Source organism: Martes martes, assembly GCF_963455335.1.
Source record: "Martes martes genome assembly, chromosome: 10".
Lineage (NCBI taxonomy): Eukaryota > Metazoa > Chordata > Mammalia > Carnivora > Mustelidae > Martes > Martes martes.
In genome coordinates, this window is record NC_137898.1 from 48751843 (window position 1) to 48777447 (window position 25605).

The 25605-nt window shown below is 50.6% G+C and overlaps 1 protein-coding gene across 3 annotated transcripts in view; it reads right to left on the reverse strand.

Annotated features, from left to right (window-relative positions):
- Positions 1 to 25605, reverse strand: part of MICAL2 (microtubule associated monooxygenase, calponin and LIM domain containing 2) — a 208423-nt gene that overhangs the window by 167609 nt on the left and 15209 nt on the right. For all 3 annotated transcript variants that reach the window (XM_080814900.1, XM_080814899.1, XM_080814898.1), the window contains exon 2: positions 15006 to 15077. The gene's annotated coding sequence lies outside the window, so the exon portion shown is untranslated. The remainder of the gene's footprint in view (positions 1 to 15005; positions 15078 to 25605) is intronic.

Sequence of the window (25605 nt, forward strand, 5' to 3'; positions counted from 1 at the left end):
ACGGGGGCCCAGTTCCAGCTCACTTCAAAATCCACACTTAGTCACCAACCGCGCAGCACCACGTAGATGGAACTGGTATGGCCTGCCTTTGCCGAAGCCACTGGGCACAGCAAATGGGTCCAGTCCTGGAGTCTCTGAAGATCTTTCAGGCTCTGACAGTCTACGCGTGTCAACAACAGGGCACAGTCTTGTAAGTCACAGTGCCCCCTAATAATAAAGTATTAGGTGGTCCCTTAAAAATCATATTTAGAAAGACATTTAATCCATGGGGAAATGTTTGTGCCCTAATGCAGAGTGAGGAGAGCAGAACACAGTTTTAAATGCTCAATAGGATTCTGACTCCATAAAGCAATATCTAAAGAGGAAAAACAAACCAAATGTGAGCTGTGTGTGTGTGTGTGTGTGTGTGTGTGTGAGAGAGAGAGAGAGAGAGAGAGAGAGATGGTCTTTCAGATCATTTTTATTTTTAGCTTCATATTTCCTGCATATCCCAAATGTTTAACCAGGGGTGTGTACAACTTGTAAAAGGCCCTCCTGTACACACATCCCAAGTCCAGGAGTCTTTGGCCCCTGACTAGCCCAAGGGTCCCGACAGCAGGAGGCAGGTTTCAGTAATCTTACCTTCCTCAGGCCAGCAAGCACCCCTCCCTGAAGGCCTCCACCTCACCAGCAGCATCCTTCTTCTCCAGAAAAGAGAGCCCAGGCACCATGCTGACCTGATGAATGGGGCTTGCATTCCAGCAGGTAAGTGAGGCCCCAAGGCGGAATTCTCCACAACCCCCCACCCCTCCAGGCTCTGTTCTCTGGACCTCAGGCCTTTTTCCAAGAAGTCACACCTTTGCCCCCATCTCCTGCTGGGCCTGCAGGATGCCTTGCCCAGGAACCCACAAGGAAGAAATCTGCATACCTGGCTATCAGGCAAGAGGTAACAAAATTATACATGTATCTCAACACACACACATTGGGTTCATCTTACCAACAAAAAATTAGTCTATTCTGCGTATGCCCCAGATCATCCTGGTGACACGCTGGGTGCCCAGGAACACTGTGACCTCTCAATTTCGATTTCCAGGAGGCCCTCCTATCTCAGAACTTAATGGGGGTGCTGAGGATAAGAAAATGCAGAGATAGAAGATGGAAGGGTGGATGCCAGGGGCTGGAGGAAGAGAGGAGTAGGGAGTTAGTGTTTGAGGGGTAGAGACTTTGAGAAGATGAAAAAGTTCTGCAGGTGAACGGTGGTGAAGGCTGGAAAACATCACGAGTGTACTTAATGCCACTGAGCAGCTCGACATTTAACAATGGTTAAAATGTTAGGTTTTATGCTATGCAGATTTTCCCACAAAAATAAAAAAGCATTAAAAAACCCATCATCACCACCTCATAGTGAGCTGTCCAAGGCCAGAGTACAGAATTTGTGGCCCAATTAATATTGAAGTTAATTTTCTAAAATACATTTGAATTAAAACATAATAAGCAAAATAAATTAGGCTAATGAAAGAATCTTGCTCAGTGAAATAACTTACAACCTTTTTTTTTTTTTTTGTAAAGTCATCTAGGCTTTTCTCATTTTTTCTTCCAAATCTTCTCTGACTCCAAAAAGACTATGGAAGCTCAGTCCTGACAAGCTGTAATTTTATCTCTTGTTCTGCCCTCCCCAGGCAACCACCACCACTGTCCCCCCCACACACATTCGGCACCTGTGAAATTTCTTTCAACACCCGGCTCCCCAGTCTTGTCTCCCTGAGCCCACCACACGCTGCTGGGGGAAAACGTCCCTGCATTCTGACCATCCCAGGCAGCGGTACCAGCAGACCGCAGCTCTGTGAAAGCAGGGAACATTCTCCCCTGCGCATACAGACTCCCTAAAAGCTCCCTGACAACAGGTCTAGATCAGCTCAGATCTGTTGGGCACACCATCACGCTTGAATGAGTGGAGGCAATGGCTGTGCCATAAGATGAGCCTCCTGTCCCTCAAAGTCAGGGCTGGGCATATTTTTCATTGGCTAACATCGATTTCAGGGACCCTGGGTAAGGATCCTTTTGAAGAACCCTGTTGTAAGATAGAGAAGCTTCCCCATTTCAAAAAAGCTTTAAGTCTGATGTATCGCACAGCATACTTGGTGTTCTTAAGCAGGGCAGGGAGCAAATCCTAACCCTACTAACTCCTAGACCTCCTTCCAGGCCCTTCTCCTCCAGACACTCTAGCTCCCTAACCCCAAATGGGTCAGATCCCTCCCACAGCATCCTGTACTTGCTTCAATTATAGCAGGTTCCTCTGTGAATTTTTTACTTCCCTACTCCCAGTTCCTAGCACGAGACCCTCTGCATATGGTATGCGCTAAATGAATGAATGAGTATTCAGTCCTTGAGAACATAGGAATTGTTGACCCTAAATGAGCATCTATGAAATCTTGGGCAATGTGTTAAAAGCTTCATATGTATTAAAGAAATTAATCATTATAACAAAGCCAGTCATTGTTAGACACTATTGTTATTCCCATTTTTTCCAAGAATTAGGAAAGTCAGTCATGGCCCGAGGTCACGCGGCCAGAAGTGGTAAAGCTGTAACGTGAAGCCCCATAGCCAGAATTCAGACCCCACATCCTTACCCACTACACCCGTAGTGTTCCCACTCAGAGTGGATGGAGCCAAAAGGTATAGACGTGGTGCCCTGCACACCACAGCAGAGACGTGGTCTCCAGTCCAGGCCAGGCACTGCTCTTCTTCCATCAAATTCCAAAATGCTATGATCTGGATAATGAGATCTCAATGCACCATCAGTGGCTAATCTGCCGGCAGAAACTCAGCTGAGAGCTAGCTAACTTTCCGGCTTTGGCGGATACGGCAGAGACAAGCTAGCTGATCGCTACACGCACTGCTCCTTCCTCCTGGGCCATTCTCTGCAGCTGTGAGCACCCATGACCAGTTCTAGGTAATGGGCTATGCGCACAAGTGATGCACACAACTTCTGGTGAGAACCTCCTGGGGGGGCCCTCCGTGCTCATTCGCTTCTGCTGGAGCACAGCAGCTTTGGAAGCCACAAGGGGGAAGACGGCCCAGCTATGAGAGCGGAGGAGCCAGATTCCCCGGGTGCCTGGCTACGGGAAAGCCCTCTGTGACCAGGAACATTTGGACTTCACATACGTGACACAGGAACTTCAAGGGCAGGACAAGTGACCGAGAATCCAGGGGGTTTTGCTGCTAGGCAGTTAGCATCCCGTTAAGTAACGTAGGAGGTAAACCACAGTGTGGTAGGTATGGGGAATTGGGCCAGAATTGTGTCAGAAAGCTTTCTCTCCCAGTTACACGTGAACACATGAGAGGGGTCTCTCACTACCACCATTATTGTGGGGAGTCAACTTCCAAAACAACCAGTTCTGCTGTTTTATAGCTCACTTTCCATCAGGACCTCAATATCCTGGACAAGTTGCTTGAAGCTCAGAGCCCCTCTCCATTTAAGTCCCCACCCTCACCCACCCCCCACACATCTATACCCTGTACTGAAAATCCACAGCCCTTCCCTAAGTGAGAATGGATCAGGACGGGAGAAGAGGACAGAGAAGCTAGTCATTTCCTTGGTTTCAATGCACCACCCCCGCCTCCCACAGCCCTAAGCTCCTGAGGCCCTGGGAGCTGATGTGGTGTGGTGGCAACTACACAGACTCTGGGCCACTGAACGCTCCCCTGAACATAAACAAGCGAGTGTCTGTGAAATGTAGATGCGGTACCTCACGACGACACACACTCACGCATCTGCTAAGTATTATTCCGGCACCTGCTGGGGGACGGAGGGGTGACTCCCACCACCTCAAGATGAAGGCAGCCAAAACCAAACCAAGGCAGAAACTGGTGCATTTTCACACAAATGGAAAAGATAGCTCCTTCCTTTTGATCTAACTTATGCTGGGATGGGAGAGCTAAAGGCGTATTTTCCACCAAGTCTTTGCCCAGCACATCCTTAAGGCCTCTCCCCAGATGAACCTTTGTATCTGGAGGGCACTGCATCCCCTGACGTGGTGAAATCAGGTGGAACTGGGTGGAACCCAATAACTGGTCTGGAGACAGACACGGATGCTGGGGAGGAGACAGAAATCACAGCAAAGTGAACACGAAAAGGATTTCTCAACAATGCTCACCCACTCTGCACACAGCTCCTCAACCAGGAGCCTGGGATGACTACAGACCAGACCTGACCCTGAAAAGCTCACAGGCCAGCAATGTCTCACGGTGTCTGTCTTCTGAAGGCCCAGGTTTTAAAGAGTTGTGCCAAGTGACTACATGTGTCAAGCCAAAAAATTTTTTTTTCATTGCCCAACACAAGTTCTGGGTTTTGTTGTTGTTATCATGTGAATTTACCCACATGAAGTCAATCTTGAAAATGTGCACCAGCTCAGTCATACTTAGGTCTGTATAGCTTCCACCAGAGAAAACAAACTGGCACTCTCCCTCCTCCCCTTACTAGGCTAGGTTGCCCAGCAATGTCCGCTCCCTCACTTCTGCCTCCCTTTCCGTCCACCACAGTCTGGTTTCCACTCACACACAGAGCCAGGTCCAAGCCTCACACCCAAGGCTGCCACACCGATCGCATTATCGCATCTGGGACACGATCCTGCCCACTGTCACTCCCATTTTCAGTCTTTCCACACTCACCTCTTTTAAATGCCCCTGAGATTTTGCTGTGTCCCCAGGTTCTGATCTTCACTCTTCTGTCACCGCCAAGGGCTTAAACCAATATCTACATCCTTCCGTGGGATCTGCCACACTCTGGGCCCATAAACCAGCTGCAGTGACTCCTGTACAGAGACCTCCTGTGTGGTCACCTTACCTCCCCTGTCCCTCACCTGTACCCTCAAACTCAGTGAACAGCACCAGCTACATCCAGACTCTCAGGCCAAACCATTAGAGTCCCCCCTTCCCTGCCCCTCTCCCTCGCCTCCCAGGAGGTCCATTGCGCAGTCCTGCCTGCCCAGCAGCCCCATCCACCAGCACCTGCCTTCCTCTCTACTCGCACCTAAACCCTCAAAACCTCCTCATAAAGCCCTTCCTCCTTCTGGATCACTTCCCTCCAACCCACCAGCCAATTTCTCAAGCCGCCAATGAAGACACCTTTACACCAAAAACACATGCTTGATCAGGTTCTGTTCCTGTTTCAAATCCTTCAGCAGCCCCCCGACAAGTCCGAATGCCCTAGAGGAGCAAAACAGAAACCACCTTCATGATTCTCCCCTTACGTGCCCCCAACTGCTTCCCCTTCCCTTGTATTCTTGACTTACTGAGCCACTGCCACTCCCGAGGAACCGGACTCCTCTGAGGCCCCCTGCCTGTGCCTCAGCTCCCGCTGTGCTGTCTCGCATGCCCACAGAGTCTGTTTCCTCGGTGAAGGCCCAGTGGGCTCTACCACTGGAACCCTGGAGTCAGGCAGACTTGTGACAAACATGACCCACCACTGTCTAGGTACGTGAGCCTGGATGAGTTACTGAAGTTACTGAACCTCTTTGAACCTCAGTTCCCCCATCCATAAAATGGGGATAATAATAGTCCTGACCCCACTGGGCTCCGTGAGGATGAAACACAACGATGCCTGGCTAGGCAGTGCTCTAGACAGCACTGGTGTTCTTTGAAGTCTTACCTGGGCTTCCCCTCAATCCCTTTCCCACACTGTACCCTGTGGAGGTTCCCATGATGGTTTCTGACGTCCTGCTGCACTTGATCCACTCACAGGGCTGCCCGCCTGCTTGCACTGCGAGCTCTCCGCCGCACAGCCCCATGGCCTGGCCCTTGTGCCTCTGGCGGTGGTAGATACCCGACAGCCACCGCTTATGGGCAAAATCGTGACTACCGTTTGTCTCCTGGCCACCAAAACAACTGCAGGGGCCTCCAACCTAGCCTCTACTTCCCATCTTGCCACCACCCCCCTCTACCCTATTCCCAAAGCCCTTGAGGCTCCCTGCACCACTCTGTGCAAGTCCACACTCCCTTCTCGGGCTCCCCAGGCCCTCCATGTGGACACACAGACAGGATGGAGTGACCGATGACATGATCGGTAGCCTGCAGGAAAGCTGCAAGGAGTGGCACCGGGAGGAGCTGGAGTGTCCGGGCACCACAACTTAAGCTGCCCCACAACTTACTGAACTTCTTTGCCTGTGTGTTTTTTTCACCCCTGGAGTCCATGCCAGAGGCCACAAAACCCGTCTGCACCGCAGATTCACCAGGAAGGGTCCAAAAATACAGCTTCCTGGGCCCACTCCCAAAAGGGGCTTATATAGCCAGAGGGCTAAGGGGGAAGATGTTTTTAACTCTCCGGGGAATGCTGTGGCCCAAAGCCAGGTCTGGGAGTCACTAACCACATCCGGTTCCACTCGTTACATTTACTGAGAACCTGCATCGTAGGTGAATAAGCTCTGTCCCCCAGCTTCCGATAAATTGCCATCTGGGGGGAGGTGTGCAGGACTGGGTGGCGGGTAGACAAACAGTCACAACACAGGGATGAGGCACGGGCCGGACTATCTAGTACTTCATTTAGCCTTGCACCCAATACATTTTTTTGTGCATTGATCTTGTCTGGACGATTAATAAATGAACTTAAGGAAAAGGCCACTGTCTTTTGTTTTTTGGTGTTTTTCCCTGTTTTCCAGAGTACTCAGCTCAGTTCTAAGGACACAATTGGCATTCAATCAATATTAAAGATTCAAATAATTAGACTTTTTATATCATGCCCCTTTTTCACTAATTCAGCCATCAACAAGTTGTCTATTTGTTTTTACCTTCATAATGTCAGTGTCAGTGTGGGGTCTACTCCTGGGAAGCAGCTAGTACATGTTTGTCAAGTAAATGAACGTCTACCTGTACAAATCTGTTTCAGGAGGAACAGAACAGTTGATACTGTACCACCTTCAGAGTTAGCATTTAAAAGACTTCCAACATTTTTCATTTGAATGATAGACCTTTAATCTCAGGATCAATTTCCTGATATGTAATTAGACCACTTTGTTGTTTATACTGTCATGAACGTTATGAGCAACTTAAGTAATAGCTGCCCGGACCTCGGCAGCCAGCAGTGGGTGTGCCCAGGGCAGGGGAAGGGGTGATGCTTGCCCATTCCTTCCACGAGGCCGTCCCCCCAGCTAGGAGTTGGGCCAGCCACCCCCCTCCCCCTGTCTCCATACAGGGGCCTGTGAATTGCATTCAGCTTTTATGAGCAGGTGTGCGCCCCTGCCTGGGCAGCTCAGCCCTGCCTGAGTCAGAAAGCCCCATAGGCTGTTCAAAGCCTACCCACATGTCAACGTGGTCCAGAAGCCAGGCTCTATGATTTAAATGTGAGGTCCCCTGTGCTGTGGAGAAGCTGCGTGATGAAACAGGGACACCCAGCAGGAGGTTCTCACGAGGGATAGCCAGCCATGTGGGAGCAGGCAGGGCAAGCGGGAGTAGCCAGCAGAATGGACAGATTCTGCTTTCCCTGGGCCCAGTGTGGCCAGCGGTTTGTTGTTGTTATTGTGGTTTGTTTGTCTATTTGTTTTAAGCCCTGAAAACCAGACGCACGTCTTGAGTGGGGAACATTCTGGATGTGGCTCAAAGATCATCTGGCCCTCCCACTAGGTCCAGTCTCGGGATGGGAGATCTGTAAATCCCTCTGCACCAGGGACTGGAGTGCATGCTGGATCGTGGGGAGCACTCAGGGCACTCAGGGCAACTCAGTCTGAGACCTGTTCGCTTCCTTCTTCTGCTGGAAAATCGCAGGATCTACTCACTGGCTATTTATTTGTTCCTATCTTCCCCACAGACACGGATGCCCATGTGCCAGGCAAATGAACACTGCTGAAGAGTTCTCGGATGGGACTTCGGGGAAGTGAACAGGCCAGAAACAGAATGAAAAAGCTCTTAGAAAGCACGTCTGCCCTTCAGCGGGACCCACTGAGGGGGTTCTCTCTCCATGTCAAATACAGTGTTCTTAGGAGGCAGTTCATGTGTCTGAGCTGAAGACAGAAAGAAAGATAGTTTTGTCCACTTCCTCGCTGTGCAGAGAAACTGAGGTCTCCTGGGAACTCCTTTCCCAGAAACTGCATAAAACCAGTGAAGTTTCCAGACTAAATACAGAAAGGCCTCTCTGATAAGACAGGGCAGACCCAGACCCTAAGAGACACTCAACTGCTGAGCTGACCTCTGAGGACATTACTGGCTTGCCGGGTTGTCCTATGCCATCGGTAGGAGTCACGAGGCTGGCATGGAAGGCAACGTGCACCTGTGTGGGTGGGCGGCACAGCTCTGAGGACAGGGATGCCCCATGCTCCCACTGACATGCAAAGGCAGTGTTCCTTAGAGCTCAGAGATGCTGGGATAAGCACTCCTGGACCAGAGCCTACCCTGGCCACTCCCCATTCAGTGGTCAAAGTCTCCCTCACTGACCCACAGCCCAACAGACAGCAGTGTAGGGGAGAGGACTGTAGGTGGGACCACTCTGGTGAATTTTCTCTGGAGGCTGTGGAGGTTTGGGAGATGGTGGCCCACCATCCCAACATAAGAAATTTGGGCTGGCTGAACGAAGATGCTGGTCTCCTCTCTTGCTCTCTTGGGCTTATGCTCTGAAAAACGCATTCACCATTTTTTAAGCAGCAACCATCTGAAAGAATCTTCTCTTTTTCTTCATAAAAAGAAAGCAAAACCTAGGAGCTACAAAGGAGACTGTGAGGTGGGACTGAGAAGCCTTTTGACTCCAAATTCCCTCGCCTCCTCCCAGCAAAGGACAAGTCAGGGTCAAAGTTCTGTTTCCCAAACGGATTTCCTGGGGCAGATCTCGGAAAGGATTCGTCCATAAGGAGAGAGTCCAGGACTGCTGAAGAGTTCTCTCTCTCTCCACCATGACTCTTCCCTCTCTACAGAGCTGATATTTTTAAAGATTCTGGCTCTCTCTCATGGCAAGTCATCCACTTCCTGGATCCTTGTGCCTTGTAAATATCATCCTTAAAAACAGCTATATCTTTTCATTGGTCTTTATTTTTAAGTAGCCTTCTCACCCCACAGCCCAGCTCCTGCGGAATGACTGTGTGGCCCTGTCTGGAATGCAGAATGGTCCCTGGAGAGACAGTCTGCCCATGAACTCACAAGGGTGTTTGTTATCAGCTTATTTGGCAAGAGAAATCAGAGACATGCTGAACATGAGCTGCCAGGGTGGCGGGTCCCACCAGAAGCCTTCGCCCCATCCATAGACACCTCTGCAGACACGTGAGACATAAGACACGGAAAATGGACACATACCATCTGAAAACAAGCCCCATGCATGTTTCTGCAGGGAAAGGTACTTCAGATGCCTGGGGAATTCATATCTGGAGAATCTTTGCTGGTCCCTACGGATGCTTCTTTCAACAACGCTCACATAATTAGCAAGTCTGGTGCCAAAGCCCCTCCTCCTCCCTTAGCTTATCTCTCAACTAAATGTCTCACTGCTTTCGCCCTCAGCTAAGAAGAAAACAGACACATAACTCTTCCTTACTCACAAGCACCGAATCGAGAACTTTCATACCACCACATCTTTTTGCTCGGAAACCTTCTGCCTTTTTATCTGCCTGGCGATCTCCTATTCGTCCTCCAGAACCCAACTCCTCCAGCACCTACTTGGTGCAGTGTTTCCTAAGTGAGGCTCTCTTTTCAGGGCTTCCAGAGCATTTGATGTGTTTACGACAACGCTTAGAACAGTAGCTGTCACTTTGTACGCATCCATCTGGCTGCCAGCCCAGGACGCAAGCTCTCGGGCATAAAGGGATGAGGGCTTACTCACCCCTGCGTCTCCACAACCCAGCCCAGGACCTAGCACTCAGAAGTCGCCTAGTAAATGTTTGATGCCCCAATCAGTGCCTGGCCCACTTAGCCCCAGCCCACCATTCTTAGTGTTGAGAGAGGCCATGTAAAATGTGGAATGAGAAGAGACAATGGAGTCAGACACCCCCTTCTGAGCCGTGGCCCCAGTGAGTTAATTCACCTGTATCTGCCTCAACTTTCCTCTCTACAAAATCACGAATAATGTCACCTCTCCGCAGGCTGCTGTGAGGGAATGACAAGGTCATAGGTATCACCTAGTGTCTGCTCATTTCCCGGAGCTCAGTAGGAAAAGCAAAGCCAAATAGAGTCCTATTTAAAAAAAAAAAAAAAAAAAGAATGGCCCCCGCCCTAGTTCATGTGCCATTAACACCACAAAGTAGTCTCTCTTAGAGTAAGAGACAGCGCAGGCTGCACTCAACCCACACCCTGAGCTTGGGATTCTCAGAACGAGGCCTGCTTAGCAACAAAGGTGATTTTTATCTGAATGACAGACCCACAAGAGGCCACTCTTATTGAGGCTAGGAGATCAGAGCCTTCGTTCCCTGTCTTTGGTTAACCTTTCACCCTAAGACACACCAGAAGACAGAGGAACGCCAACCCAGCCATGGTAAGTCACTAAGCGCAAGCCCAACGGCCTGTACATGAGAAGCCTCCTCTTCTCCATGTGGCTGCACCCGGGTTTTATTAGGTCCCAATAAACAATGAAGTGGCAGCAGTGGGACCTTGCTAATATGTGGGGCAGTCATGCTCAGGGTCAAAGAGACACGTGGGACGTGTGGTAGCTGGACCCACATGAGGATGCAACATGGTGCTGGGGGAGAAGCCACTTCAGGGGATGTTTTGGGCTCCCTCGGTGGGGAATCAGGAGACCTGGCCTTCACCTCAGTTCTACCCCTACCTTGCTCCAAGGGTCTTGTTAAGTCAGGTCTCTGGTTTTTTTTACCCATAAAATCGAAGAACTGGATTGGATGATCTATAGATTCTTCCCAGTCTTGATACCTTAGGATCATTGATCTTAGAGGCAGACCCACCTTTCTCAGCTCTCCCTCCTTCTGTGTTAGTTACTTGTGTGAGACCTCTCATCTCTCGTAGCTCCCACCAAGCAGACTTCTATCAACACTATGACTTTTACTGCTCCAGAGTGTCTGGTCACTCCTGAGCACAGAGCCTGGCTGGGTAAGAAGAGGAGAGACTTGGGGCCATATTCCTCAGAACACACCCACTCTCTCTGGTCAAACAACGCAACAACTCAACTCCAGAAAACTTGTAGCATTGAGAGCTTGGCTATGCCAACAACCTCAGGTCATCTCGGCTGGCTTCCTCTCTCTCAAAGCTTTTCCTCGCTCCCCTCCAATCCCACCTACATCCCCTAGGTTCCCAACTCTCTAGCAAAACGTTAGATTGTCCCCATGCTGCTTGGCAAGAGACTAGAGCTACAACAGGCAGTTCTTCTCTGTCCTCTGGCATGTCCCAGGGTTGGGTAGGGGAGAGAGAGGTGGTGAGGCTGCATGGGCCAGGAGAAAAGTGCCTACAGAAGCAAGCTCCAGCTACATGAGGAGGAGGTGACCTGGAGAAGGCAGTGCGGATCGCCAGGACAGACAGAGAGCACCAAAAAGACACAGAATTTTAGGAAGCTCCTTGAAATGCTACCTAGCCCTCTACACCTCCCCTATTTCCTCAATGAGAAATCAGAGGGCAGGTGAAGTTCGGTGAGTGGCCCAAGGCCGTGCAACTACTGTTGTTGACAATCAATATTAGAATGTGGGTCTTTGGCTTCAGCCCACTCTTCTCTCCACTCTACTCTGTTGACCTCAAGACCTAGTTAGGTTACTCTGATGAGGCCAGCTGGATCCCCTACAGACTCTAAGAAACATGACCCAAGTGCCACTTAGGGGAAGAGCAGGCCCGGAAGATACTTTGATAACTGTCTCCTGACCCCATGCGTTCCTTTCACAGCTGACATGTCTAATTGTTCTTTCTCCAGCCCTTGCCACAAAATCTTGAGGAGTTCAGAGGTCAGTGAGAAGGGAGGGGTGGTCCTTCCTGTCCCTACAGAACTCTGAATATCTAAGATAACCAAAAGGATCTCTCTTCCTTGGTCTAAAGGAGGCTGGTGGAAAAAAGTAGCAGACTGAACTAACTCACTGGAGGCCTGACCTGATCAAGCCAAGAACAGTCACCACGAGCAATTAGATGGGTCATCTGAATATTTTTGACACCAAACAGTAGGATTTGCCCCTGCCCAGAACCTTTCCAAGACTAATGATCACACCAACATCAGGAGAGGGACGCTCAGAGTAAAAGATTCAAGGAATTAATTATTCAGCGCCCATGACCCAGTTCCCGGAGGTAAGGCTAGGTGAGAAGAGAACTTACCAGCTCCTTATCGTGGCAAGAAATGCAAATACTTCACAGAGTAGTGTTCCTTTTGCTGCCAAAGAGGATCCATTTATGGTTAAGAGTGCCTCCCACCCGTCCCTGCCCCCCCCCCACCAAAGAGCCAAAGTTCACTCATTCAACAAATATTTATTGAGCTCCTCTTAAGTCCTATGCCCTCCAAGGATTTACATATGGCTGGGGCTTTGCAGAGTCTAAAGATCATGGGATTTATAAACAGGAGGCCTGGGCTGTGTCCCAGCTCAGCCCTTAGGCAACTATACTACCCTGCACAAGGTAAAAATTTAAGTTAATTTTCTCATCTGTGAAATGGGAAGGAATCCACCTGCTTATTATAAAGTTGAAATTATCTTTATAAAACATAAACTGCAATGTAAACCCAAGGCGTAAACAACAAAAGACACAACAGTGCCTGCTTCTCCTGCCCTCGAGAAGTTTATAACCTGGATATCTTTAGAAAATCACCCAAGGTACATATTTGGCAAACATCACATTCCCTATAATTTGAGCAAAGGTTACGTTTCAACCTGCCAGTAGAGATGGGGCCTGTGGTCAGTCCCAGCCTTCTGTCTGGAAGTCCCAGAAGTGGCAAAAAGGGCAGAGTAAAAACAGAGTAGCCGGGACCTGCCTGGCCCTGTATCATGCCTGGGTGAGTGAAAGACCCAGCAAAGCCTTATCACTGAGACAAAGGAAAAGACCAAGTGGAACTATGGTCAATCAGAAACAAAACAAAGTTCCACAAGAGCACAACAGGAGTGAGCCAGCACACACATCCCTCCCCATATGCATTTCAGACAAATGCCTGACCCTCCTCTATGGACATATTCTGTATTCTGCATTTCTCCAGGAACGAGGAAGGATTCTCAGGCCATAGCAGATGGGCTGATCAGGACCTCTTTGCCCACACACTAAGAATCAGAATTCATGCAGTAGCTTTTCACCAGATCCAGCCAACCCCTTCCTAGCCTGCTGTTCAGGATCTCACCTCCTATAGATCCTCAGTGCCCACCAGGCCAGCCTCTAAATGCAAGGCCTGATTGCCTGCTGCTCCTCCTTGGGGACCTCCACCCTGCTCCAGCCCTGGGTTGGGCACTGATGCTCTCCCCCCCTCCCCTTCTCCACTATCCCCTCCACCAGGACCTGCCCTGGTCTCACACCTCCAGGAAAGCTCCTACAGGCAAGGCTGGTTCTATTCATCTCTATGATCCCTCTGACTCAGGGCATTCTGTAAGTCCTTCACCATCCTGTAAACACAGAATGATGGTCCCCAAATGTTCTCTGATGTCTATATAAAGAAGGGAGGCAGAGGAAGAAAGAGGGAAAAAGGAAGGATGCTAGACGGGAGGTCCAGGGCCCACATTCTAATTCGCCATTTGGCACCAATTAGGTAGGTAACCTTGAGAAAGTATCTTCCGGCCAGGCCTCAGTTTCCCTGTCTAGTAATAAGGGGTTTGTGCTAAATAATATCTTGGGTTCTATCTAATTATAAACTTTGGTATTACAGAAACCGGACTGGCCTGGCCATAGGAGACATGTGTCCTGGTCCTTAGGAGCTGCCGCTGGGGCTGAGTTAGCTGACTGCCCAGATCTCAGTCTCCATGGTCTATAAAAGAAGTAAGGATAATAGGACCGCCCCTCCCGGGGAGTGGGGTCCCCACCAGATATGGCCATGGAGCTTCAGGAACCACAAAGCCCTGGAGAAATCTTGGGGTTTGAATTCCCTCAGTCAACAAAAAGCTGCTGACCCCTGCCACATGCCTCATACTGTGCTTCCAGCATGGTGCCGCCTCATACAGGAAAGCTGGACGATGGGTTCATGCCCCCAGTATTCCCACAGCTAGGGACTGAGACAAACAAGCAGACAAACCTTAACTCAGCCAGTCAGTCATGTAGCTGGCATCCGAACAAAGCAGCTATGGGAGTACAGAGGAGGAGGAGGGGCCAACTCTGCCTGCAGAAGGGAAAGAAGCTTCTAGAAGGAATGGCATGTCCCCAGTGTTCCAGGAGTTGTGGGACCAAAGCCAGGGTCAATGAGAGAGAGGCAGAAAAATGAGGCTACAAAGTGAGGTTGAGCTCTAATAGGAGGGGGCCCTGAAGGCCACCAGGGGAGTGATGGTCAGCCGATCTTCCAGAAAGGTCTGACAGCACCTTAGAGGATGGAGCAGAGGAACAGAGTGGAGCTGGGGAGAGTGGTGGAGGCTCCCACAAGAGTTCGTGAAGGCGACTAAGCCAACAAGTCATTATCCATCACTGTCCATACCTGGCTGCCCTACCTACACCTCTGGGGACTTGCTGAATCTACAGACAGAGCTGTACAGCTCTACTCTCCTCCTAGGGGAACCCAAGCAGAGGAAGAGGCCATAATCACATTTGCAAATCTTGGACGCACGCTGCAGTGCTCTGCAGTCACTCCCTCCAGAAGCTGCCTGGCTAGATTCTTGCCTGGGCCCACATCTGGGCCAGCCAGAGACAGAAACACCATCAGGTCTGGGACTGGAGTCGGAACAGTCTTACTAAGGGGACAAAGGCAGAAAGCCCGCCCATCTGAAGGCCACTGACGTAGGTCCCAGACATACCTCGGATTCAACCCCTGCCTCCCTCCCTCCTCTGACAGCACAGAGAGTTGTGGGACAGACAGAGAGCCAGGGAGGGCAAGGGAGGCCTTCACCAACCAGTGTCTCTCCAAACTGGGTCACATTCACTCGGGCTTAAAGAAAGAGCACAAGCACCCCTACACTTTCCAAAGCCTGAAGCCCGATCCTCAAGCACAACTCAGCAGCATGAAATAGACTTACTTGATTCGTAGGCATCACAGCGACTAAAGTCATCTCCTCGTGGGACAAGCCACGCACTGGTTGCCACGTTCCCTTAAAGACAAGAGCCGGGCAATGAATGTCAGTTACATTATCTTACATTACAGCCTCCTATCTTCTCCTGGCCACAAGGTCCCACAGGCTGTAGACTTTACCCTGTAGCAACACTACCCAACAAGAAGAAATGCACAGGGAATTTCTCTCTGTGCTCCAAGTTTTGCATGTGAAGACAGGAACTGCTAGGTGATTAAACAAATCCCACTGTGTCTGCTGTATGGGCCTCCTAGGGTTTATCATATCGCTAGACAAAGGTTTACAGAGAAAGTCAGAGGGGTCTGGAAAAGATTACTTCAGTAGCTCCTTTAGTGGAAACAGAAAGTGCCAGAATTTCTAAGGTGAAGACATGTTGAAAGTAAGTCAAGCTGGTGTAAAAACTTGGTAGTAAGTCACCAATGTGAAGCCTGCCATATTTCCCAAGGTGGAAAGGGTCCAAAGCACTAAATAAACTAGGAAGTTCTAGAAGCAGACCATCTGGTCATGGCAGAGTTTCCTAAACAAACTACTATCTTGGCTTCCCTTGACCACCCGGATGGTTTGGTCATATCCTCCTGCTTCTCCAGAAAAATGCCCCCGCACCTGTTTGGAAATGGGGCCCAGTATTCTAAAGCACTTCTAAGAATTTACTTTCACAACTCCACATTTCTGAGAGGTGGCCTCAAGAGGACAAAAGTCAACACAGAGGAGAAATCGGAGATGTCCAAGAGGTAACACACTTAGTCCACAAAGACGTACTTTGCTCCACAGGGCAGTGGGCCAACTTGTCCACATGGTCACACTTGTATTTTCTCTGTACACCAGGGTCTGTGTGTAGAGCCTGGGACTTGAACTCACTTTCAGAATTCTCAGTCTACGAATGGGAGAGCAGCTACTATCTACTGAGCACTGGCTGAGCACAGAACGCACACTGGTAGACCAGATTCTGTTCCAGTGGCTCCTCACAGACTGGAAGAGAGGCCTGGAGAGCAGAAGGCCCCTGCCCCAGCTCCATGGCACTGCAGGATTCAAGCCCAGGGCTGGTTGACCTAGTGCTCACCGGCTCCCCAACCACATCGAGGTGAGAGGGGTCCCAGCACAGCCCACTAGCAGCCTGGTGAGCTCCCAAGGCAGACACTTGGGGAGAAGTTCCAATCACAGCCATTATGATCACCATTGTCAAGCCACACCTCTCAGGCCCGTGGCAGTGAACAAACAGGCTGGCCTGCCTCACCCACATTCTATCAGCCTGAGCTGTAGGCTCAGAGAGGTTGGAGGACTCCACTTCTCTGCCTCACTGCTTCTCAAAAGAAGCACATGGCACTGTCTGCACAGTGGGATGCTGGTGGGCATTCCTGGACCAGTCTGTAAGGGCTGACCATTGGTCAAATTCCCATAGAGGCCTGACCACATTGGAATCCAGCCACAGTGAGCACCAACTCAATTACTTTGTCTGACCAACAGCTAACCATACTTCAGACTCGCCTTAACTACACTAAACCAGAAGGTCCTAGGGCCCAGCACCTCCCTTCCCCTTGAGGGGTCTCAGTTTCCTTATTTATAAAATGAGAAGTTTGACTTAATTGGTGATTTCCTCACCAAAGACCCCCTCTAGCTGCTCCCCTCCAAGGGCTCAGACTTTAAGAGACACCTACAAAGCTCATCAGAAGTTAAAAGGAAGAATTAAAAGGATTATGGAGCCTGGGCACTGCAGGGGGTAGTTAGCCCACGTTAGCTCAGAGGATCTTCCCAGCAACCTTGGGAGGCAGGTGGTACAGTCAGTAACGGGGGAAGGGGGGGATGCAGGGGGACTGAGGTATGGCCAGGCAAGCGCCTCACTTGGCCACAGCACCTGGGACTCACAGCAGAGCTGGCCTCAGGCCACGCCAGTATGTGTGCTCCTTGACACAATGTTTCCCTTTGTAACTGGAGGAAGAAACAATGTCTCCACTCAGACTTGCCATCTTGCCAGTCCCAAGCAAAGAAGCACCAAGTCTCCCAGGCCCCTGTGCACCTGACTTGGGTGGTTCAGGAAAGATTTCCTGCGTGGCTGAGTCGCTTCGGGAACTCGAGGAACATGAAAGTACCTCAGGGAACCTTTCTCTCCGCTGCACTCTCCGCCGAGCTCCACAGAGTCAGGGTCTTCACGGAGGGACCCCGAGCCCTTGGAACAGGGCCTGGCACACACCAGCTGCTCAGTAAGCATTTGCTGAATGAAGGACTGAAGAACTCCAGAGGTGAGATGCACTCAGGCTTGTTCAAGAACCTTTTGGTGTAAGTTAGGGTGAGACACACCAGGAATGTCTTGGAACCACAAAGCTGGCCCCTCAGCAGCCAAGGTCTCCAGCCCACATGCCCCAACCCCCCAGACAGAGAAGGAAGGCTCCGAGGCTGACCCAGGGATTAGGTGAGCAGCTGCTAGAGCAAGAGAAGCATCTGAGCATAAAGGCCACCCAGCAAGGTGGTCATGGGCTCAGGCCCTGGAATCAGGCAAACCTGGCTTCCCACCTCAGCTCTGCCACTTGAAATTAGTCAGATGGCCCTGGGCGAGCCCCATAATTTCCGTGAGCTTCCGTTTCTTAAGTAAAAATGGGACTAATGTTGGTACCTACTCCGTAGGTTTGTTGTTCTGAAGAGGAGGGGAGAGAATGTGGTTCAGGATGCAGCCCGTGCGTGCAGCTCACACTCACGGAGAGGACATGGGTCGTGACTGTCTGCACTAGAGTGGACAATAAAGAGCACACTTGGAATCCCCCGCTTGGGTGTGAGCCCAGATCTCCTACTAGCTCGCTGTGTGACCTCAGACAGGTTGCTTCACCTCTTTGTGGCTCAGCTCCCCAGTACAGAACACAGGATTGATTGCAAAGACTAAATGAGTTATGTAGGTAAAGACCTTAGAATAATGCCTGGCACAAAGTAAGCATTCCAGACCAGGGAGTTAGTATCATTCTTAACTATTAATATCACAAGCATCCTTCTTCCTTTGTTCCAAAACAGAGTCCACCCTACCTCCCACCAACCAAAAAGGTAGGTATGGGACTCAGGATAGGTTCATTCTGAGTATCTTCCCTCCTTGGCCACGATCTCGAGTACAAAGGGTACGATGCACCTGTTCCCAGTTGTGCCAGGTTCTAATGTGAAAGCCTAGAGAAGTCCTGGTCCTCTTGGAATGGGTGGAGAGTTGTGTGGGGTCAACTGGGAGCTGCCCGAGGCCATGGGCCACTGAGCAGGGGATGCCAGAACGCACCTGTTCTTTTCCTGTTGCTAGATTCTGTAGCATTTCCTTTGAGTCTGAGTCTCCCCTAGAACCTTCCAAGGCATCCCATTTTTGCTTAAGCTCATTCAAGTTGGGTTCCTGTCACTTGAAACCAAAGGAGTCTCAACTAACAATAGCACTCAGCAACTGGCCGCTTTGTTACTAAATCCCACCCGGGAAGAAAAGCCAGCTGTACATGCTCAGTGAGCCCCAGCCAGCCAGGGAAAAGTGAGTGTGGTCAGTAAGGGGTCTCTGCAAAGCGAAGCAATGGGAGGCTGCTACAAGCCCCTGCTCCATGCCCTTCCTGGGAGAGAAAGATGCTGCAACTAAAAATGGAAATCGCCCCATACTGAGACCCCTGGCTGGGAACCCAGCCTCTGACATGGGTCCCTCTCATCCTGCCATGAGAGGTCTGAAAGAGGAAGAAGAGAAAGGGAAGCGGATCTGCATGGACTTCACAGTGGTGTGGGAAAAAACTCCAGGCAGTTGTTTGAGACAACTCTTTTCAGAGGAGGAAGGAAAGTGCTTCAGAGAAGGGAAACCACCTTGTCTGAGCCCTTAAATTCAAGACAATTTCCCTGGTGCAATTGCCTTGAACTTGCAGCACAGTCCTAGGAGCTGGATGCTCATCCAACCCATTTTCCAGTGGAGGATACGGAGGCTCAGAGAGTGCCATGTCTAAATCATCAAGGTCATGCTTCCAATGCCCGATGCCCAGTCCACCCACCAGGGACGCTGCCATGGATGCCAGCATGCTCGGCTCCTGAGCCTGAGGCCTCCTCATCACCCAGGCCTGTGCCAGACACCCGGGGGAGATGGTCACATGCCACTGCCTCTCACTTACAACCTGCCCTCCAGCCCCACCCAGAGACAGCTTCCCAGAGGAAGGGGCTGCCTTCAGGTGCTGACAGCACAGGGAGCATCATGATATCTGGAGGCAGTCCCTGGGCACGTTTCCTTCATCAATGACTTTAATCCCCAAGAACCACGGTATGATGTCATGGGCATGGCCCGTATCCATGGGTTTTAACCAGAATATGCCTGTCAGAGCCCACGCAGAGTTTCCCAGGATTTGGTTTTGTTTTTTTATTCTCAGTCACCTTTCCCAAGAGGTCTGACTTGACAGGTGCAACTACAGTGCAGGACACAGTACCATGCTCAACAGGGTCTCATCTTCCCACCACCTTCCAGGCCACACTAAAGCCAGTCCACTCCTGCACCCCCAGGCCCTCCCACAGCTTCCTCTCAAGTCCCTCCAGGAAAAGAAGCTCCAGCTTCAGGTATGTCTTAAAGAGTTCCAGAGAAATAGCAATAAGAAAAAAACAAAACCCTCTCCTGGGGGCAAAATCGCACTGATTGCCTCCCCATGTCCCGCAGCATTAGCCAGGGGGCAGACACACCTCCGCACGCCGGGTCCCCGCACTGGAGTCCGCGCAAAAGCGGAGGGAGGCCGATGCAGACATGAACTCTGGCTGGTACAGACGGCCTCAGCTGCCATAGGAGGGGTAGGGACGACACTCAGGTCAAGCGGAGCAGCCCTGGCAGGGCGTGGGCTATCCCCGTGGGTGTGCGGGAGGTTCACTAAGCCCTTCAGAAGAGGCCTCCCCCACGGACTCACGCAGACACCCACGTCACTTTGCCACAAGGCGCCCGAGCCCCCTGCCAGCTTATGGCCTGCTTCCAATTTGTTCTGGAGGAGCCAGGTTCAGGCAGTGGCTATCCCAGTCACAGGGGACTATCCAGACAGGTATTTCCTTTACTTTTCTTTTTCTTTTCATAGTGATGCTATTTAAATAGCTCTGCGATTTAAAAAGAAGTAAATCAAAAGGAACAGGCTGACTTTCCCTCAGGGCATGACCTGGTCGCACTGCTGGGGCTGGGAGTGATGGCCACAGGACCCAGCACGGCCTGGCGTGGGGGTGGCATGCAGTCTACCTGGGGACTCCATGACCAAGCTGGATCAGCTGGAAATCAGAAAAGGGATGGAAAGCTCTCCAGGGGGTCCCATTTCCTACCCCTCCCCCAACCTGGTTCCCTTGAAAACAGCCAGGAAAAAAAAAATCACTCAGTGAGAATTTGCTGAGTGTTCTGGCAAAGACTGTAAAGAGCATCCCATAGCAAGGGAAGCAGGGGAACACCGGAAGCCGAGGCAGTAGAAAGAAAAATGCTGTGGCCAGGCCCACCGGCACCTGGCCTCGAGTGCCATGGCCTGCTCAGGCAGGCATGGCATTTTGGCACTGAGGCTCAGTTGTTCCCCTCTGGGGGACGAGGTCTACCTTTTAAAGCTAGGGTGTGGATTAAATACAGCAGTGCCTGTCAAAGGCTGGTAACGGCTGCCACAGGAGAGCCACTGACAAGAGCCGGGAATGGCAGGCTGGCTAAGTGCCTTGTGAGGTTTACATCAGCAAAAGCTTACAACTTCCCTGTGAGGTAGGGACCACATCCTCAAGTTCAGAATAGGAAACGGAGACTCAGAAACAAAAGCACCTGCCCAAAGTCACCCAGCTCACAGGAATCACAGCTAGAACACACACCCAGGCCAGCCAGACTCCAAAGTCCTCACCTCTGCGCTATTGCCTGCTGTGGGGTAGGTGCTCAAAACACATTATATAACATGTAAATGCCGGGCTGGGGGCTGCTGACTCTCCACCCAGGAGGTGCATGGAGAAAGGAGGGGGAGTTTGGGCCCAGAGGGTTTAGGAAGACTTTCTGGAGTAGATAGGGCTGAATCCAGGCCCTGGAGATGGAGAGAGTCAAAGAGGATGAAGCAAAGCCCTGCAGACCAGAAACACAGAAGCAAGGAGCAGGAGGCAGAGATGGCCAGGCAGGTGGGCAGACCAGCTGCGCTGGGGGAGGAGAGGAAGCGGGGTTGGCATGAGGACAGGATGGGCCACCCTAGCCATTGTCTTGGGGGCTTGTCCACCTAGGAGCTTTCTCACCCACACCCCAGCAACACTCCTGTGTCTGCTCCTTTGGTCATGTGACAATCCTGGAGGGAGACAAGAATCACAACCATAAAGGCTCAATAACTCCTCTGTCCGCACAGCAGGCCCAGTACCCAGCATGAGAAGCAGCTCCTTGCCCTCGCTGCCGTGCCCACTGGCCAGGCCCAAACTCTAGCTCTGGGACGCCAGGAATCTGAACACGGCCATGTGCACGGAAGTATCAGCATTGCCACCCGGCCTTCAAGGTTCCCGAGGAAGAAGAGCTCTAAGACGTGAGCTTCTTAGGGCTGGCTCCCTATCTCCCTGGACATCTCTTCCCCACCCCTGCTGGGACACTATTGGTATTTCCTCAATAACGCTCACTAAGCTGAACTAAACAGAAGATTCCTCTGCTTAAGCGACAGCTCTGGAGTTTGAGAAGTCTGGATTCAAGTCTGTGCTGGAGCCCTGAGCTTAGTCCCGCTTTTGCGGGAAGGATCACTTGCCCCTTTTGCCCCTAGAAAGGAAGTGCCTCCCACCCCCAGCAGTCACTATTCTGGCACCCCCAGGAGCCCCCTGCACCCTGGACATGGTTCTGGGCACCCAAACTAGCGCCTGCTCCTCCCTCCACCTAGGAGAAGCATAGGTGCCAGCCTCCTCCTCCTCCAACAGCAGGTACCCCCAAGGAGGATCTGTACTCAGGCTCGGCTCTGGCTCTAAATGCTTAAAGCCACAGGGCCTTCCCCACTGCCTCCACTTCCCAAGCCCAGAGCACAGAGCCCCAGCCAAGGCCTCAGACCAACGCAGAAGGGAAATGGGAGCGGAACGGAGGTGATTTGAGCAACTGTCATCCCTGGCCCGGCTGTGCTTTTTTGGAACTAACAAGACCTGGAGGGGATGGGAGGGAAGAAAGCAGAACTGTAGAAAGGTCTGTTGGTCCCATGGTCTCCCACCAGCCCTCCTGGGGCAGAGAAGGGCACAGGGGAAAGGACAGAGAGGCTCCGTGGATCTGAGCCTCCAGACCCATGCTTCCTGGGACAGGCAAGGGACCACACATTCTGTTACCTTCTGCCTATGGGTCTATGGACAGATTACTAAACTCTGTGGAGGCTGGGTCTCCTTACCTATTAAATGTGGATAAGAGCCAATGACCACAGGGGACAGCTGTAAAGACTGAATAAAACATGAATGTGAATGTGCTTGGCTAACAGTAAAGCACCCTTAGAAACATCAGACATTTTCCATAGTCCCGGGAGGAGGGGGTGTGCTGGTCAGACTACGCAGCTGCTAGCGAAGTGGAAAACTAGGAACCCATTCCATTTGGCAAACTTCTTTCCACATCTTCTAGGACAAGGCACTTGTCTCCAGGGGTTTCAAAACAAACAAACAAATAAACACTGAGACCTATTCCCTGGTCTCAAGCACTCACAGTCTCGTGAAGAGCTGTGCCCACATTTACATAAGGCAAAACAAAATGCTACCAGAGGGCCCACGCAGAGAGGGTGGGACATTTTATTCTGGCCTCAGAGGTCAAAGGAGGCTTTTATAACATCATAATATAATAGTTATTAGCATAACATTAACTCTCAGGGCTTGCTGGTACCAGGGTATTCTGAGTATTTGCATGGCTTACCTCATTTAATTGTCATAAAATTTCTATGAGCGAATTTGCAGATAACAAAACTGAGGCACAAGGAAATTCATTCCTATCCTGGCCTTACATGGCAGGTAGGTGGTAGAGCTGAAATCTGCACCCATCAGACTCTGCTCCTCTGGCACACCAGGGGCTGAGTCAACCAAGACAGGTCTCAGGCACACTCTGTCTGTGGCCAAAAAGCTCTGATAAGGCCCATGGGGATGAGTCACTGTGGGAAGGTGCTGACTTACCCACATTATCTCCCAACCCTGTGCAACCCTGACTCTGGGTCCAGGATCCTGCCACTGACACTGCCCCTGGTCTATTTGTGAAGGTGGCCACAGCTCTGTATTCCCCAAGGCTCCGTGTCAGCACCAATACCAAAGAAGACTGATGGAATTGTCAACGTACATTTACAAAACAGATCACTCATGGAATAATTTGTTCTTATTATAAAAGGTAGTTCAATGTCAGAGGAAAAAAACTCTCAAATCCCGGTTCTGCCACTTACTGGCTGTGTGACCTTGGGTAAATCTTAGTGTCTCTGAGCCTCAGTTTTCCCATCTGCAAGATGTGGTTAACAATGCTAATCTCAGGCAGGTGTAACAAAGATGAAATGAGATGGTACGTCTAGTGCACACCACAGGCATGCTAAGCAATGGTTAAATAAATGACCTTACAAAGGATTTCCACTGGAAAATCATTTTCTGTGTGATAATATCTGGTGATAATACTTCTAACTCATATTCATCTGCCACTAAGCTAAATCCATCACATGCATTATCTCATTTAGTCTTTAAAAGCATAATTTTCTTCATTTGACTTAGCTTTAGGACCACAGAAAGGGTATGCCCAACACAGTAATTTTACCTATGCACACCTGTATATGGAGAGAGAGACAGGATGGTCAGACCAGCTAATATCTCCTGGGTACCCCCTATACACCAGTTACTGTTTGAAGCATTCCACATTCAATAGCTTATTTCATCCTCTCAAAAATGCACCTATAAGGTAAGTCCTACTTCATCCCCATTTTACAAGGGCTGGGGCTTGAAGCTCAGAGTGGGTAAGTAACTTTCCCAAGGCCACTACGGCAGGACTCAAACCCAGAGCCCATATTCTTCAGCACTATAACTCTTCTCAAATAAAGAAGTCACAGCAAGAATGTTGAACTGACCCCAAGCCCTAAATTCTAAGCTTGTCATTCCCCCTCCAACCTAAGCTCTGCCTTTGTTCCCCTTCTGCCAGCAGAATTTTGTGGGCCCTGGTCACCTGGGCCTTCAGCCCCCTATATCCCATCCTCTACAAAGTCACCAGGGCCATCTTACCACGCAGGGCACTCTTCTGCTCAAGCACGCTCAAAAGCTCCCTGCTGCCTAGACTGAAGCCCCCAGTGGGGGGAAAAGCATCAACTGGGGACTCGAGGTCCCTGCAGGATCTGGCCTGGCCTCCTTCCCTCTGGCCCCAGACCTCTCTTCTGCTGGCTTCTAAGTGCCAGAGGCAGGGCAAGTCAGTAAGGTCTTTCTGGACCACCCCATCTAAAATTACAGCCTTCTCCACAACTCTTTTCCTCCACCTATACCCAGAACATCCTGTCTTCTCCCCCTCCTAGAACATAAGGTCTATGAGGCAAAGGATTTTACCTTTCTTTCCCTTTCTGCACCATAGCACCTTGAAGACCTTCTGGCACAGCATAAGAACTCATAAATATCTGCTGAGTGAATCAACATTTAACAAGCCCAAGAAGAAAATGTGCAAACAGAACAATGGTGGGGGAACGGCTAGCATACCTTTGGCCTTCTTCTCTGCTCCTGAAGACGTTTCTGGAGCAGAGGCTGTCGGTGCCAAGATCAAGATGTATGGCGGCCAGAGCCTTTCTTGTTCATTCTCCCTGGGATTTATAGTAGGACAGCCTCCCGTCCATGTCCTGAACTTAGATGGGTGCTTGCCCCCCCCCACACACACACTCTCTCTCCCTGTCTTTTTGAAGGCTGTCTGCCTCTGTCCTGAACTCACATGTCCAGCCTCGTCTCCTTCTGCCCACCTTCAAACCAAGCCATTTCCCATCTCCCCAGGCCTCTACACCCACTAGAAATGCTCTCCTCTTCCCTCCACATACCAATTTGTACTTCATGGACTCTTCTTCATCCAGATCAAATGTAGTCTCCTCCCCACCCCCCACCCTCCTTCTTTCCCTTCAGAGCCTTCCAGGCCTCTCCAGCCTCTAGAAAACCACCCACTGCTATCTCTAGCATCCTATGGAATTAGTCATGAACTACCTTGTGATTGGCTTTCAATGTTCTGAACCGTTACCACAATCTCCTCCTTCATTTTTTTTTTTTTTAAACATGTATGTCTTGTTTTCTCAAGTATGTGGTGAATGTGCTTTGGAGTAAAGGTGAGGCTGGGCCCTACCCACATTGCCATCCCCATAGCACAGGGCCCAGGCCACACAGTAGGTGCTCAAAGGGAATTACCTGCCCAAAGTAAACAAGTCACTTTCCTAATCAGGTCATTTCCTCAATCCCAGGTGCCTGGACTGGCTTCTCCCAATGGCCTATATATTTTTCTTCAGGGTCTGCCCTGACCTTGGTTCTCTGCAAGGCCAGTTCTGGGCTTCTGTTTTCAAAGGGGGTTAGACCCATTCTAATCATGCTCCCCTGCGCTGGGCAGAGAAGTCCGGTGGGAGAAATTTCTGTAAGGTCCTGCAGGTCTGGGGAAGGAAAGTACATC